The sequence below is a fragment of the Alosa pseudoharengus genome, unplaced genomic scaffold (genome assembly GCF_046254945.1).
Source record: "Alosa pseudoharengus isolate Yale_2024_CS ecotype anadromous, Long Island Sound unplaced genomic scaffold, YU_APseudo_1.1 YU_APseudo_1.1_scf_10, whole genome shotgun sequence".
Classification (NCBI taxonomy): domain Eukaryota; kingdom Metazoa; phylum Chordata; class Actinopteri; order Clupeiformes; family Clupeidae; genus Alosa; species Alosa pseudoharengus.
This window is the reverse complement of record NW_027468565.1, coordinates 29,223,131-29,237,164: the sequence shown is the minus strand read 5'-3', so window position 1 is coordinate 29,237,164 and position 14,034 is coordinate 29,223,131. Positions and strand designations below refer to the sequence as shown.

Here is a 14,034-nt window from a genome sequence, read left to right as displayed (position 1 = left end):
ACACACACACACACACACGCACACCACACACACACACACACACACACACACACACAGAAAGCTGTACACCATTGCAACCACTACAACAATGGTCTGATGGCTCTGGTTACTGTCACTGATGGCGCACTAGTAAACAAAACATGAATATGAACTTTTCTGCAACTTTGGTTACAATAGTTGAAACCCTTTTGTACATCTCTCACCTGCAGACCCTAGTTTAACTGCATTTGCAATTGTATAATCCTGTGTTCAATGTTCTGCAATTACAACAGCTCATTTAACAGACATGGCTGGAAGATATGTCATATACAGAGTCCGGAATGGGCTTGGGTTTATAGGGTGAAGTCAAATTAAATAACCCTTTATTTCTTTCTAAATCTTTTATCAATGACCATCCGTAAAACACTTGTTTTATCCATATAGTTGTATGGGGAAAACGCTCATTGTTTAGGAGCTTTGAATTTTAGCCAAGAGATTTTCTTTTATAAGATTTATTCTGTTAAAGTGGGACGATCTGCAGGTGATCTCTGACTGCATATGGCAGAAAGAGGGAAGCTATAGCTGTGAAATTCATGTCAAGGCTAAGCCTTCATAAGGTTGTGAGTCGGCCGTAGATTATTTATCACATAAAGGCAATTTCTCCATACAGCGGCTGTAGTCACGCCTCTAGGAGTCAGCACACTCCTTTTAGTAGCGCAACTGAGCGCACTCTATTTCCGCCTTCAGGAGAGCGAAATCCGGAGTCACCAGCAACTTTTCGAAGAGAAGTTCGACTGAGCCGTACCCGAAGCTTGATTTATGCCTCCCGGTACAGTCAAAGATTTGTGGCACAGCCAGCGCGGAATGCACAGCTGAATTTGGAAAGTTCAGTGTCCCGTCAACTAATCCAACAATTTGTGGAATTTCATGGAACTTCAACAGCAGCACTGATTTCCCTGGACCCGTACTTTCTGTCAAAGAAACTTTTAACTAGGTTTCCACCAGGTAAGAACATGTAGGGCCTATGCTAACATGTCTCGTTTGAAACATATTTTCATGTTGCCTGGAGGTACATATTTTTAGGGTTTGTTTCATAATTGGGCTGTTGTGTGATCTGTTTTCAGTTTCACCAAACCAACCAACCAGTCATCCCGAATGCACTCCAGTAAAAGTATCTCTGTTGCTTACAGAAGTTCAGTAAAGTTGTCAGATTTTTCAGGTCAGTTTAAATTGTACAATTGTGTGTCATGTTTGTTGTGTAATATGATGCATGGTGATAGACGAAACATCTGTGCTTATACCACCAGATGCACAGTGCAGTAATGTCTCTACAGTGTATCACAGAGTGGCTGAACAGTGCATGCTACAATGGACGCATTCATGCCACCTATACACGTCTGGTTTGTTTTCAATTGAAAGATTTGCCCATGCGATGAGTTAATGTTTACGTTGGGAGTCATCTCGCTGTTAACATAAAAGCGCTCTATGAAACAAGTGACACCACATGTTTTGATAGCAGGACAAAAATGATGTCAACAGTCCTGAATGACCTGATAGTCCTCTTAACCACGTGTGGTCTGACTTCAGCATGTTTGACTCTGTGATTACCTACTTCTTAGCATTTAGGATACTGAAGTCGCTTTGACACAATTGAAAACAACCTAGGCATCGAGCTAATACAAGATGCCTGGCAGTTATACCCTAGGGACTATCCATCATTTTGGCATGTTCTGTGCAGACATGAAGCCTATGAAAAATTAAAACATCAATTTAGATCACTTTGAGGAGCAACAGCTGAGAGCTGGCCTTTATTGAACTATGTACCCAGAGGCCATAGTTAGGTCATTGTTATATTCCATGGGTAGGGCTTCATAAACTTTGTGGATGTGACTGATTCCCTTGAGCTGTCAATCTACTGTAGGAGTCCGACACATTCCTGGGATAGTGATAGCTATATGTTTGCTCTTGGGATTTTCACTAATATGTAGAACGTTGTGTGATTTTCATGGAGTTCTGACACGTTCAGTTCCATGTGAATGAAGTGCGTTGAACTCGTTTCTTCACCATGTGGTCACCCCATGGTTTATTTTCAGCCATGGTATGCTTGGCCTCTGTAAGGTTTCAAAAGCAACACAGAAGAGGAGTGTGTGTGTGTGTGTGTGTGTGTGTGTGTGTGTGTGTGTGTGTGTGTGTGTGTGTGTGTGTGTGTGTGTGTGTGTGTGTGGGGGGGTGTGTGTGTGTGTGTGTGTGTGCGCGCACCCACTCCAGTGTTCCCCTTAAGGAGAATGACTGACCCATGTGATGGTTTTGCTGATGTACTTTATGTCATGCCTTCAGCCTCCAGAGACCTCTGTGTGTGTTGTGTATGTGTTGTGTATGGTATGTGTGTGTGTGTGTATTGTGTAGTGTGTGTGTGTGTGTGTTTGTTTTGTTTGTGTGCTTGGCTGACTGGCCTAAAGGGGAAAAGCTACATTTGGAGTGCTATATCAGATTAGTAAAGTCTTGTTGAAGTTCTCCGTAGCTCACTGTCAGTGATGCGACTGTGTGTGAATAATGGCCGTCCTCTGGAGGGTGCACAAACGGCCCCCCCTCTATGCTCTGACGCTTGTCCACATCTCTTGTAGCAAAACACACACTCATGGATTCCACTCTTAGCACAGAGGACTAAACACACAGAGATTTATATGCTGTAGGGGCCGGCCTATGGGGACTCAGCTAAAAGAAGTCACCTGGGGATGGGGATGCTAAAAGAAGTCACCCGTGATATTTTGTTGGGGGGGAGGGGGGGGGTTTGGGTGAGAGGACAACAAAAGTGTGTGTGTGTGTCGGTGTCTGTTTGCGTGCGCGTGTGTGTGTGTGTGTGTGTTGTTGCATGTGCTGGAGCATATGGCGGTGGTCTGTCTGTGCGTGTGCCCCTGGACTAAAGAAGATTAAAATGCTCTAGGCCCACTCTGATGAATTCCTGCTGCCTGGGCCCCTGCTCTCTTGGTGGCATTAAAAACCCAGAACGAGGGTGGTTTTGAAGTGGCCGGGGGGGTATTAGACAGCCGTGGAGGGGCAGTGGGGCTGTTGAGGTGGCCTGAGGGAGTGGTATTAAAAGAGTCCACCTCTTACTCCCACATTCCAGATCGTCTCCCTGCTGCGGTGACCCCAAGGGTCGTCCACCCAGCCTGACCCCTGTTAAGGGAGATATGGAGATACTTCCTGTTCCTGTGGAGTCTGAGGCTCATATGGTGTTTTTAGGATGAACGGCCAGAGACTGATAATGGTGACCCTGTTGTCTTTCCTAAGGTCAGTGGACACCCACACACTGAAGGCAAATCCCATAATGAAAAGAGGGAGTTTTGTGTGTGCAGCACCTTTCTTGCACTAAGCAATTTCAGTTTCTCATCTTAATCTGGTAAAAGGCTTAGGTAGTGTGTGTGTGTGTGTGTGTGTGTTTGTGTATATTGTGGGTTTGGGTTTAGGTTTGGTCCCACTCCACCCATCTTTCTCTCTCTTTCTCTCTCTCTCTCTCTCTCTCTCTCTCTCTCTCTCTCTCTCTGTCAGACAGAGGGAGTCTTCCCCTCCCTACGGGTTCTGTGCTGCGTCTCATTGTGTATAGCTCGGTGCTTTTTACTGGGGCTGGGGTTTAATGGCGTAATGCAGCCACAAGAGGACTCATCAAAGGCTCCCAGCCCACAGCGAACCCATCAAGGGCTTACAATCACGCTCTCTACCCAAGGCGCTCGCGCAGGAGACGCCTGGCTGTGGGATGGGGAAGGAAGAGTGTGTGTGTGTGTGTGTGTGTGTGTACTGTATGTACGTGTATGTATGTGTGTGTATGTGTGTGTACGTGTGTTTGTGTTTGTGTGTGTGCGTATGTGTGTGTCTGTGTCTGTGTCTGAGTGTGTGTGTGTGCACGTGTGTGTGTTTGCGTGTGTGTGTGTGTTTTTGCGCGTGTGTGTGTTTGCGTGTGTGTGTGTGTGTGTGTATGTTTGTGTGTGTGTGTGTGTGTGTGTGTGTGTGTGTGTGTGTGTGTGTATGTTTGTGTGTGTGTGTGTGTGTGTGTGTGTATGTTTGTGTGTGCCAGGAGATTTTCATTTGGAATAGAGGAAGTCTTAGTGCCGTGATGTCATTAGCCCTCTGTGAACAATCCTCTCTTCTTTTTTGTATAACTATGTCTGTCTGTGTATGTTTGTGTTTACAGGATCATTTTTTTAATCTTTATAAACATGAGTTTCATCAGTGTCATTCTCAGTGTTGTTGCTTTAACCGTCATCATCAAAAAGCATCTTCATCATAGTTCACCATTCTGGTCACCATCCTCTTCATCGTCATCTTCATCATGCTAGGCTCTGTCCAGTTTCTCTCGGCTTCATGAATATTCCTGCTCTGTATGGATGCCGGTGTGTGTTCTCTGTAGTTGTCTGTCTGTGCTGTCATCCTAGGCTGCTCCCCCCACAATGAGTTGGCTGTCTCTAAAACCAACAGTGTTGTTCTCTCTTGCCCAGGGTCCTAGTGCTGGTTGGTCCAGAGTGGCCACAGCTGGGACAGCCACAGCCCAGTGTCTGCCTGGGATGTCTCTGTGTGTGTGTGTGTGTGTGTGTGTGTGTGTGTGTGTGTGTGTGTGTGTGTGTGTGTGTGTGTGTGTGTGTGTGTGTGTGTGTGTGTGTGTGTGTGTGTGTGTGTGTGTGTGTGTGTGTGGCATGCTTAGAATGACTAAGCAGAAACAGAGTGGTTCTACTGAGACCAGAAGAAGAGGTTTAAGCCCCACACACTGCCTCATTCTTTAAAGCAAACCAGCAGCATATTAATGTCACACACATACACATAAACATCTGCACATTCAACCACTCACACACATGCACACACACAATCTGAAATGTGACCGCAGTGTGGCAGTCTAATCAGTTTTTATTTGTTTATTTTTTGTTTTCCACATTTGGGCCCAATTGAGTTGCTCTAGTGTCTCAGTTTTTGCTAGACTTCCAAGATCTCACTGTGCCTCCAGCACAAACAGATTGTGAATTTTCTGGAATAGGCATTAGTCTGTATACATGCAGTCGCAGACACTTCACCCCTTATACAAATGCCTATTTCTCACCCAAATGCCTATTTCATGCCTTAACAACTTGGTATGTGGCACAATGGGCGGGTTGATGGGAAGTAGAAGTGATGTTTGTGTCTTTTAATGAATGTTTGTAGACTAAGGAAACACAGCCTAAGAAACCTAATGTAACCTAACCAAACCTAGAAAAAAAGGAAATGCCATATTTGTGCCATGCAGTATGTGATCCTTAAATAAATAACTCTCTGAGACCATGGGTTGACACAGATTCGAATCATTGATAGATTAAAGCGTTCTGTCCGAGTAGTGTAAAAATAGTTTTAGTAATCATTTTTTAGAACATACGCACTGCTATCATGTCTGAAGTAGCCAGTTCTATTGATTATAGTGGAAGCTATCATGTCTGGTGTAGCCAGTTCAATTGGTTATAGTGGAAGCTAATTGTTGCAGCAGACGCTCCACGAACGGAACACTTCAGTTGCGTGCCTGGTGTAGTCTCCCTGTTATAGCGTAACATTATTTCGGTCACGCCCACCTACATCTCTTTTCAGGGAGATACTAGTCTGGAACAGCATAATTCAGTAATGTTTCCTGCAGACCCCAAAAAGGTCAGGCCAATCAGTGACGAGAGGGGATGATGCTATAGTTTCGAAATCAAGAGTGGCTGTGGTAAACGGGGTATAAGCAACGCCTGCAAACATCAAACATTGCAGTTAGAAGAATGTGTACATTTATGTACAAAGGTAGGCCTATATACATTGTTTGCTGACTGCCCATGCTGTTTATTGTCAGTTTGCAAAGTTAAGGTGAAGTAGGATGTAAAGCATGGAATATGTGATCAATGTGATGGGTTAGGCTGGACCGATGATTTCAAAGTTAACGTAAAGTATACGCCTGTCATGATGCTAGTGTTGGAAACGCTTCCCAATCATGAGTCCCCAAAAGCTATTCATGAAGTGAATGAGTCTGGTTTCTACCAGACTAGTGCAACTTGTCCTGCTCACACTAACCCCCATAATGCAGTGGGTCCCTCTGGGCCCTGTCATGGCAGACAGTCAGGCCGTATTGATGGTGTACTGTACATGGCCTGGGATGTCATGCATGCAAAACACAACTAATAGGGCGGCTCAAGTTTTGAGTAGAAGAACAGTGGGACTCAGGATTTGTCGGGCAATGCATGACTCTTCAAAAGTGTCTGGAATGCACTCTGACCTCTGGGGTGGGCCGGATACCCGTGTGGGCTGCAATGTGGTCTGGCTCATTAAATAACTTTATCGGTGATGGTCTGCCTAATTCATGATCTTTACCGGTGTTTCTGTTTTTTCTGTTTTATTTAAGCATTGGATTGAAATGCTCAGCCCTTGCTGGTCTGGTCTGGAAAAGACAAGTATAGATTGGTTAGATGATGCCTTGCAGGATTGTTAATATTTTCTTTAAACAGACATATGTACTGTAGGTTCGTTGAGAGACAGAGAGACAAGGAGAGGCTGTGCGAAGGTGCACCTACTGTAGCTCTACAATGAAAGAATTCCATCCAATTCAAAATGTACCACATGGAAAATTATTGTGCCGTGGTCAATATTGTAATTGTGGTGCACCGCCACAAATAAGTACCGTATTTTCCGGACTATAAGTCACACTTTTTTTTTAGTTTGGCTGGTCCTGCGACTCAGGTGCAACATATATATATATATTTATATATATAGTTTTTTCCTCTTCATGACACATTTTTTGACTGGTGCGACTTATACTCCGGTGCGACTTATAGTCCAGAAAATACGGTAAATGTATGGGAAACACTGTAGTGGTCTCATAGGTGTCTGGTCTGTTTGTGTTTAGTCTGTGTTCTGCTGTGCTCTTCATCTCTGGCACCGTCTCTTGGATGACCGCTCCAGCTATGGACCCTTTCAACAAGGTAAACAAAAACAATGCTTGAACATTCTATTTGGGCCCCAATTTAATTCCTCTGCATTAAGATAACATATGGAATGTTTAAAAGGAAGTCTTGTGGGGCCAACTATGATGCTGATAATGAAAATTCCATGAAAGGGTCTATAAGGCAAGTGCATTCAGAGGCTATATTTTGCCACCATGAGCGAGCTTGGGCCACATGCTGCTGTTGTTTACCACTTCCTTCTATTTTGGTGGCCTGCGTTTCTCATACATGCCACTCTGACTGCCTCGCAGTGACAAGAAATCTGGCCTGCACTCTGTCTTTCTCTCTCTGTACTGTGCCTTTTTTTTTCTTTTGGTTACTTTTATGTTTTTTGGCTAAAAGGCTATTTGTGCATTAAATCACAGCTTGATTCCAGCGAACAGAGAGTTCCTGTTGTGTCACACTTGTTTTAAAATGGCAGGGGGCTTTACTGCATGTGTCCCTTCGGTAAACAGTGTCTTGTTTACCAAGGCCACCTCTGCTGTTTCACATGGGGTGTTCTGTGGTGTGTCTTAAGACGCCTACACTCAGGCACACACACACACACACAGAAACACATACACAGGGACACACACACAGAGACACACACACTCAAGCACACACAGACTCTCTCTCTCTCAGACACTCACACACACACACACACACACACACACACACACAGAGAAACACATACACAGGCACACACACACACAGAGACACACACACTCAGGCACACACAGACTCTCTCTCTCTCAGACACTCACACACTCATACACACACACACACACACACACACACACACACACACACACACACACACACACACACACACACGCACGTACGCACATACCGAGACAGTGACTTGGCATGGTCTCTCTTCCTATTGTTGTGCACACACTGGCACATCTGCTCCTCCTGCGGCCCTAGTTGGTAAGTCGCTGACATGCGTGCCAGATCAGGGCCAGAGCTAGCCCAGACGTCATCTCCCTCTGAGTCATCTGCTATCCAAAACAGGCCTGGTGTACTGTATGTTCTGGCATCATGACCACCACCACTGCAGCATTTCACACCTTCACACAGTCGTGCCTCTTATAGCTCCATAGCTGGTGGTCCAGGGGAATGCACTTGGGCTGGCCAGCTTGTGTTTTCCTGCTATTGAACAAATGAATAAGAGGACGGTGGTGGGAGGTAGCACTGCGACATGGCAGAATCTCAAGACCGTTGAACTGTTAATGCTGTGCAGCCCAGAACTAACTGAAATGAAATGTGATTAAGAAGTGATGCGGTCTCTTTATGATTATAATTTTAATAAGTCAATTTGGGAATGACTGGTTGAAAAATGGGTGCTAGTAAGAACTCACTGAAGGTGAAAATTGGGAATTTGGAAAGAAGAACCAAGGGAAAAATTATGTGAGTTTCATCAATATGAAGTCACTGTACAGACAAAGGGCTTTTAACCCTTTATTAATCCACAATGGGACAACATTTTTTCAATTTAGCCCTTAATTTTAACCCACAAGCTCTTAACTTTCTCTAGCAGTGTTTGGGAAAGTGTCCTTACTTGACACTTACTAACTATACCTCTCATCCTAATCCTAATTCTAAGTACCTGAGAGGAGCATGCTTGCTTGCTGAAACCTGTCATCAGTGCATGCTCTTTGTTCTGCACAACTTTGATGGGAAAGGCCTGCAGCACTGAGCTGCTTGGTGTATGTGAAGACACAGTATGCCTTGCAGTATATGCTTTGGTGCTCTCTCTCTCTTTTTCTCTTCTCTCTCTCTGTCTCTCTCTCTTTCTCTGGCTCTCTCTTTTTCTCTGGCTTCGATGTGCATACTCTCTATCATTATCCTGGAAGTAAAACCTGTTGTCAGGGTAGAGCCCTGGGCACAGAGAGGAACCAAATTACCTATTATTGGGCTTAATGATTGGCTCATTGAATTGGATGAGTCTGGTCATCCTCCAATGACTATTGTGTTATGGATTCTAGACTAGGAAATTAATGTTTTGATTAAAAACCAACAATGGTCTGCATATTTGTTTTTCAGTGTTTACTTTGTAATTAATTGAACCCAGATGACCGAGTTAGGGCAAGTAAATAAAAAACAGCGATCGGGAAGAGGTCGTCTGGGAGTTCAGGCCGTAGATGAGGCCTGGTATGCAGGCCGCTAAACACTGTCTTTTATGTCAGCTGGAGTTAGTGTAACAGGCCTCAACACCAGACCATGGGAAAGGCCTCAGTGAGGGAGACACTGCAAAAGAGCACCCCGGTTTGCACTTCATTTTACTCTGAGTGACTTTGAAGACCTTCACAGAGATTTGCACTGCTTGAGAATAGCTTTACAGCAACAATAAGGACTTTGAGAAGAGTCAACAAGAAGGCACTGGTGCAGCTCTGTGTTGCAACTCAAACATAGGTTGCACTTAGGTTTGGTGTGTGTTTGCTTACCTGGGACAGCCTAAGCATCTCAATTCTCAAATGTCAGTCAGCCCTTTGGGTGGCATGTTTGGTTATAGAGAAATGTGTTGACAATATGTGGCAAGGGTATTTGCTTCTTCAACTTTGAAACAGGAATGTTTTACAAACAACTGTTTCTTAAGCTTATGCACTATGCATTATGCACAGGCAAAGAAACGTGTGTGTGTGTGTGTGTGTGTGTGTGTGTGTGTGTTTGTACAGTATGTCTTTGTGCATGTGTGTTTGCTCAAACTTGTGTGTGTGTGTGTGTGTGTGTGTGTGTGTGTGTGTGTGTGTGTTTGTGTGTTTGTGTGTTGCTCAAAATACATTTTAGTTTCCCCCACACCTAGTAGTTTGTCAACGTCCATTTCGTGAAAATTCCTTTACACTGACCCTTCGTCTAATTGGCCACCAAGGAGACTTGACTTGGAGTTGGAGGCCAGCCTTTAATCTCCATACACACTCCCTCACTTAGTCTCTTCAAGTCCAGGACTCCTGTTACATACTCAATCACTCTATGGTGATGGTGAGTGCCGCTGGATGGCTCTTGATTATGCAGACAGGCAGACCTACAGGCTAAGCGTTAAACCTTCTTTTTAAAGGAGGAATGTCGCATCATCTCCTTTTTAGTTTCCCAAATATTTGAGTTAAGTTCAAGGTTTAAAACGATTGTCCTTATTTAATCCACTTTTTTTTTCTGGTACAAATGTGTTCCGTACCTCGTAGCTCTCTGGAGGCAGGTGATGTGGAAACCATTCCAGATGGCTCGGGCTTCGTAGAGGTGTGAGATTTCCCATCTTGGGGCCAGATTTCCACATCTCTTCATCACAGTGCACACCTGGACACCTGCACGCTCTCAAGGCCGATGCTTTATGGGGTGAGAAAAGAGATTATTATCAAGACGAGCAAGTCGTGAGGAATGATGAGCTAGGTGCAGGGAAAACAAAACAATGGGGAGGGGCCGAAATACCCTTGACACAGTTGCTTTTCTGGATCCTTCTTCCAAAGCTAAAAGAGGTGGTATCATGGAGAGTTATGTGTGTGTGTGTGTGTGTGTGTGTGTGTGTGTGTGTGTGTGGGTTGGGGGGGGTGGGTTATCCCCGTTGTGTCAATAAGAATAGCTCTGCTATCATTAGAGGTCGCTGCCAATGAAGGCCCAAGCAAGGGGACTGCTCTCTGCCAAGTCCCCCCTAAAGGGGCTCTTGTATCGGTAGATTGATTCAGCAGTTACAGAAGTGTCCCGTTTCATTTTCACAAACAGAAATAAAACACTCATGGAAAAATGTGCTGTAAAAATGACAGCATGTATTTCATACTTTACTACGTTGCTCAAAGTGAAAAGTCTTTCAAGACAGAGACATTTAATACAGTTTGTTCGTTTTCTGACATGTATTTATCTTGAGTTGGGATGTGTGTGCTTTGGCATAGCCTAGCCCCTAATTTGAGGCTCCAGGGCATTAGGACATTTCTCATTCCTGAGGAGGTCTGACTTTAACTGTGTGGCAGGGGGTTTAGCTCATGCTTAAACTGGATGGCAAGTGTTTCTCCAGGGGCAAGGGGGTATTTCAACTACGTGGGTTAGTCACAAACCTGGGTAAGTTACCCCAGAGGAAGTGATACATATTCTAATAGAGGAGCCCTGTGGTTTCACCTAGCAAAGCCTAGCTTGGTTTTAGGAGATTTACCACAAACTATGAGTTAACTTACCCAGATGTGTATTATGTAACCACATACTTGTAATGCGCCACCCCAGTTTCTATTCACCCCTCTCGTCTTGGCCCACTGTACTGAAGACCTAGAGCCCGCCACATGAGGCCCTGTTGCACAGAGCATACTGCACCATTCAAGGTTCCCATGCGGGTATACAATTACTTTATCAGACAGGCACTCGAATGTTGCATGCTTGTACACTTAGAACTTGTAAAGTCCTTTGGGTGAAATAAATGCTGTTGTAAATATGCTGGAAAAGCCTGCAAGGATAATCTCCATGGTAATGTGACGTTTTGGACCGTGAGCATTCTGTTTTTCCCCACCTAAGCTCCCCCTAAATTGTGTTTTAATGTTTGATTGCTGTTTACAGTGTTGTTTAGTCAGGGGCGAGGAACCTGTAATTTGAACTGAGCAACTGTGTGTGGTGTTTTTACATTGAAGTATTACATTTTGTTGCAGGCCATGTGTTAATGTGATTTTGAGTGAGTCCTTGGGGACCCTTTGCAGAGAAATATTTCTAGTGGAGTGAGTGGCTTGGAGAATTGACTGCTTGAAAACTCATTTTGCTGTCGATTCACTTGGGAATCCCGATTGGCTGCCTAGCTTCTGAGGTGGATGCCTATTGCCTACTGAAATACTAAGCTCTCATTCATAGGCGTCATCATTGGCCAGTCCATCTACAAGAGGTGTCATGGAAACAAATCTACAGTAATACTAAAACAACTTTAGAGAAGACAAGAGAGCACAGCAGGAAAATGATTAAGGTTTATTCTCCTGGGTGCCCCTGATGCGGGGTGTCAGATTGTCTTGAGATCACAAGGTCTGATTTCATACTTTTTATTTATAGTCATAAGAATGACGTATTTTGCCACGGTGTCGTGCCTCAGCAAATAAGACTTCAAGATATACATTGGGCAACAGGGGATCATGGAACATGGATTTTCAGTACATCTGTACTAATATTGCTGACACAAATAAATGCTACCACAGGGCGTAGCATGAGACACAGAAGGACAATAACAGGAAGCTAAAGGATACCTATATTTATTTATTTATTTATTCATGAGTTTTGAAGCACAACAAACCAAGTTCAAACTTCCTATGACATGAGGGATTGCTATTGCTAATGCTCAGGTGAAGCCCAAATTTGGAAGCCCCAATTTGGAAGCCCCACTCTCTCAGCCCATCACAGGCTTCTCTTCGAGAGCCTTTTAGGAAGACGCATAGACCTCTGAAGTTTGCCTACAAAAAGCCCCAGAGCTGCCATCTTTTGCCTGAAAGACCTTTTCAGCATTTAATTCATGCTGTGTAACAGACTGTTTGTAGCTAGCTATTAGGAATTAACCCAGTGTGTTTTCTCACTACTTGCTTTAAATGGTTTAATAGCACCCACCTGCAGACCATTTTATCACCTTCCCTACCTCTTTAGCTGACAACTTTTGAACTGTGACGTGTGTAAGCACCCTTCTGATTTCTAAAAGTCTGAAAAATTGCACAGCTTCATATTAGCAGCTGCATTTTCTTGCTAAATGGTTGGCTCCTGTGTGGGTAGGCCCAGCGCTGTGAATGGTAGGAAGGTTGACCCCTGCTATAGTGAACTCATTACCTGTGTGTGCAGTCAGCAGATGCTATCTCAAAGGAGGCGGAAAATGCAGGTCTGTTTGATTCTCAGTTGCTCTGCAGCCTCCCTCCCATGCCCCCTTCATAGTTGTATTGCCGAATGTGCCATTGAAAAGCTGACCAAAGCGAGGGGATTGCAGACCATTCATCATTCTGACGGCCATGATTTTTAGAGTGGCTGCGTTTGGAGTTGAGCTGAGGGAGTCTTAAAGCTGTGGTTCGAGGCCATGTGGTCTTTTGCACATGGCAGATACTTCTCAATTCTCCTTTATAGGTTCCTTATTAATAGGCATCTTTATACAACCCAGTCCTTATATGACCCATTGGTCAAACCTTGTTAGTTTTCATACAAAGAGCACTCATTGCATTCATTGTCTTTGTTTTGTCAGCTGAACATAGGTTTTGTGTGTGTGTGTGTGTGTGTGTGTGTGTGTGTGTGTGTGTGTGTGTGTATGACTGTGTGTGTGTGACTGTGTGTATGTGTGTGTAAGTGAGTGTCTGTGTGTCTGTGTGTGTCTGTGTGTGTGTGTGTGTGTCTGTGTGTGTGTGTGAGTGTGTGTGTGTGTGTGTGTGTGTGTGTGTGTAGATGTTGAATCCAGGCATGTTGCAGTGTCTGTGATTGGATGTGAGAGTTTCCAAGCTGTTGATTTTCTTTGTGGTGACTATTTGCACGCCCAGTGTCTTAGAATAACAGTTTACCCACTGTCACCACTGTCAGCAGATTCATTCAGATGGGCTAACCCTGAGATAACACCACCCCTCTAGACCCATTTACATTTCCCACTGTGTGTGTATCTGTGGGGATGTGTGTGTGTTTCTGGTCTGGGGTTTCATGTATCAATCTCTGTCTTTTACACTGCATGCAATCCACTTAAAGTATCCCAATTACATTAACTCTGAAACAAGGCCAGGTCCATTCTAAATCTGTGTTTTAGACTGGTTACACACACACACACAGTCACACACACACACACACACACACACACACACACACACACACACACACACACACACACACACACACACACACACAAAGATTTCCTCAGTGAAAACAATGGGGGCATCACAGGTTAATTAATTGATGTTCCCCCTGAAAAGGGAGTCTCAGTGTCCCATCACATATGCATCAGCAATGACCTTGAGCAAGTTGGAGAGCTAATTAGCCATTCCGCTCACTGTTTAGAAGCTAATGGTGGTCACACTACAACTGCCCCAGCTATTTTCTCCCCATTGATATGATGAAGCTGCCTTTGTCTTCGGCCATTAAGGCTCGACAGCACATTTGATATTAAAAGGGGTTTCCA

At 44.3% G+C, this 14,034-nt stretch overlaps 1 protein-coding gene across 7 annotated transcripts in view; it reads left to right on the top strand.

The window, feature by feature from the left end:
- The first annotated feature begins 740 nt into the window (after nt 1–740).
- Nucleotides 741–14,034, top strand: part of tspan9a (tetraspanin 9a) — a 192,311-nt gene continuing 179,017 nt past the window's right edge. For 3 of the 7 annotated variants that reach the window (XM_076301799.1, XM_076301764.1, XM_076301790.1), the window contains exons 1-2: nt 741–984; nt 1,104–1,198. The gene's annotated coding sequence lies outside the window, so the exon portion shown is untranslated. Of the gene's footprint in view, nt 985–1,103; nt 1,199–3,106; nt 3,271–14,034 lie in introns of all 7 variants that reach the window. The other 4 variants (XM_076301815.1, XM_076301772.1, XM_076301807.1 and 1 more) reach the window with 2 other exon arrangements.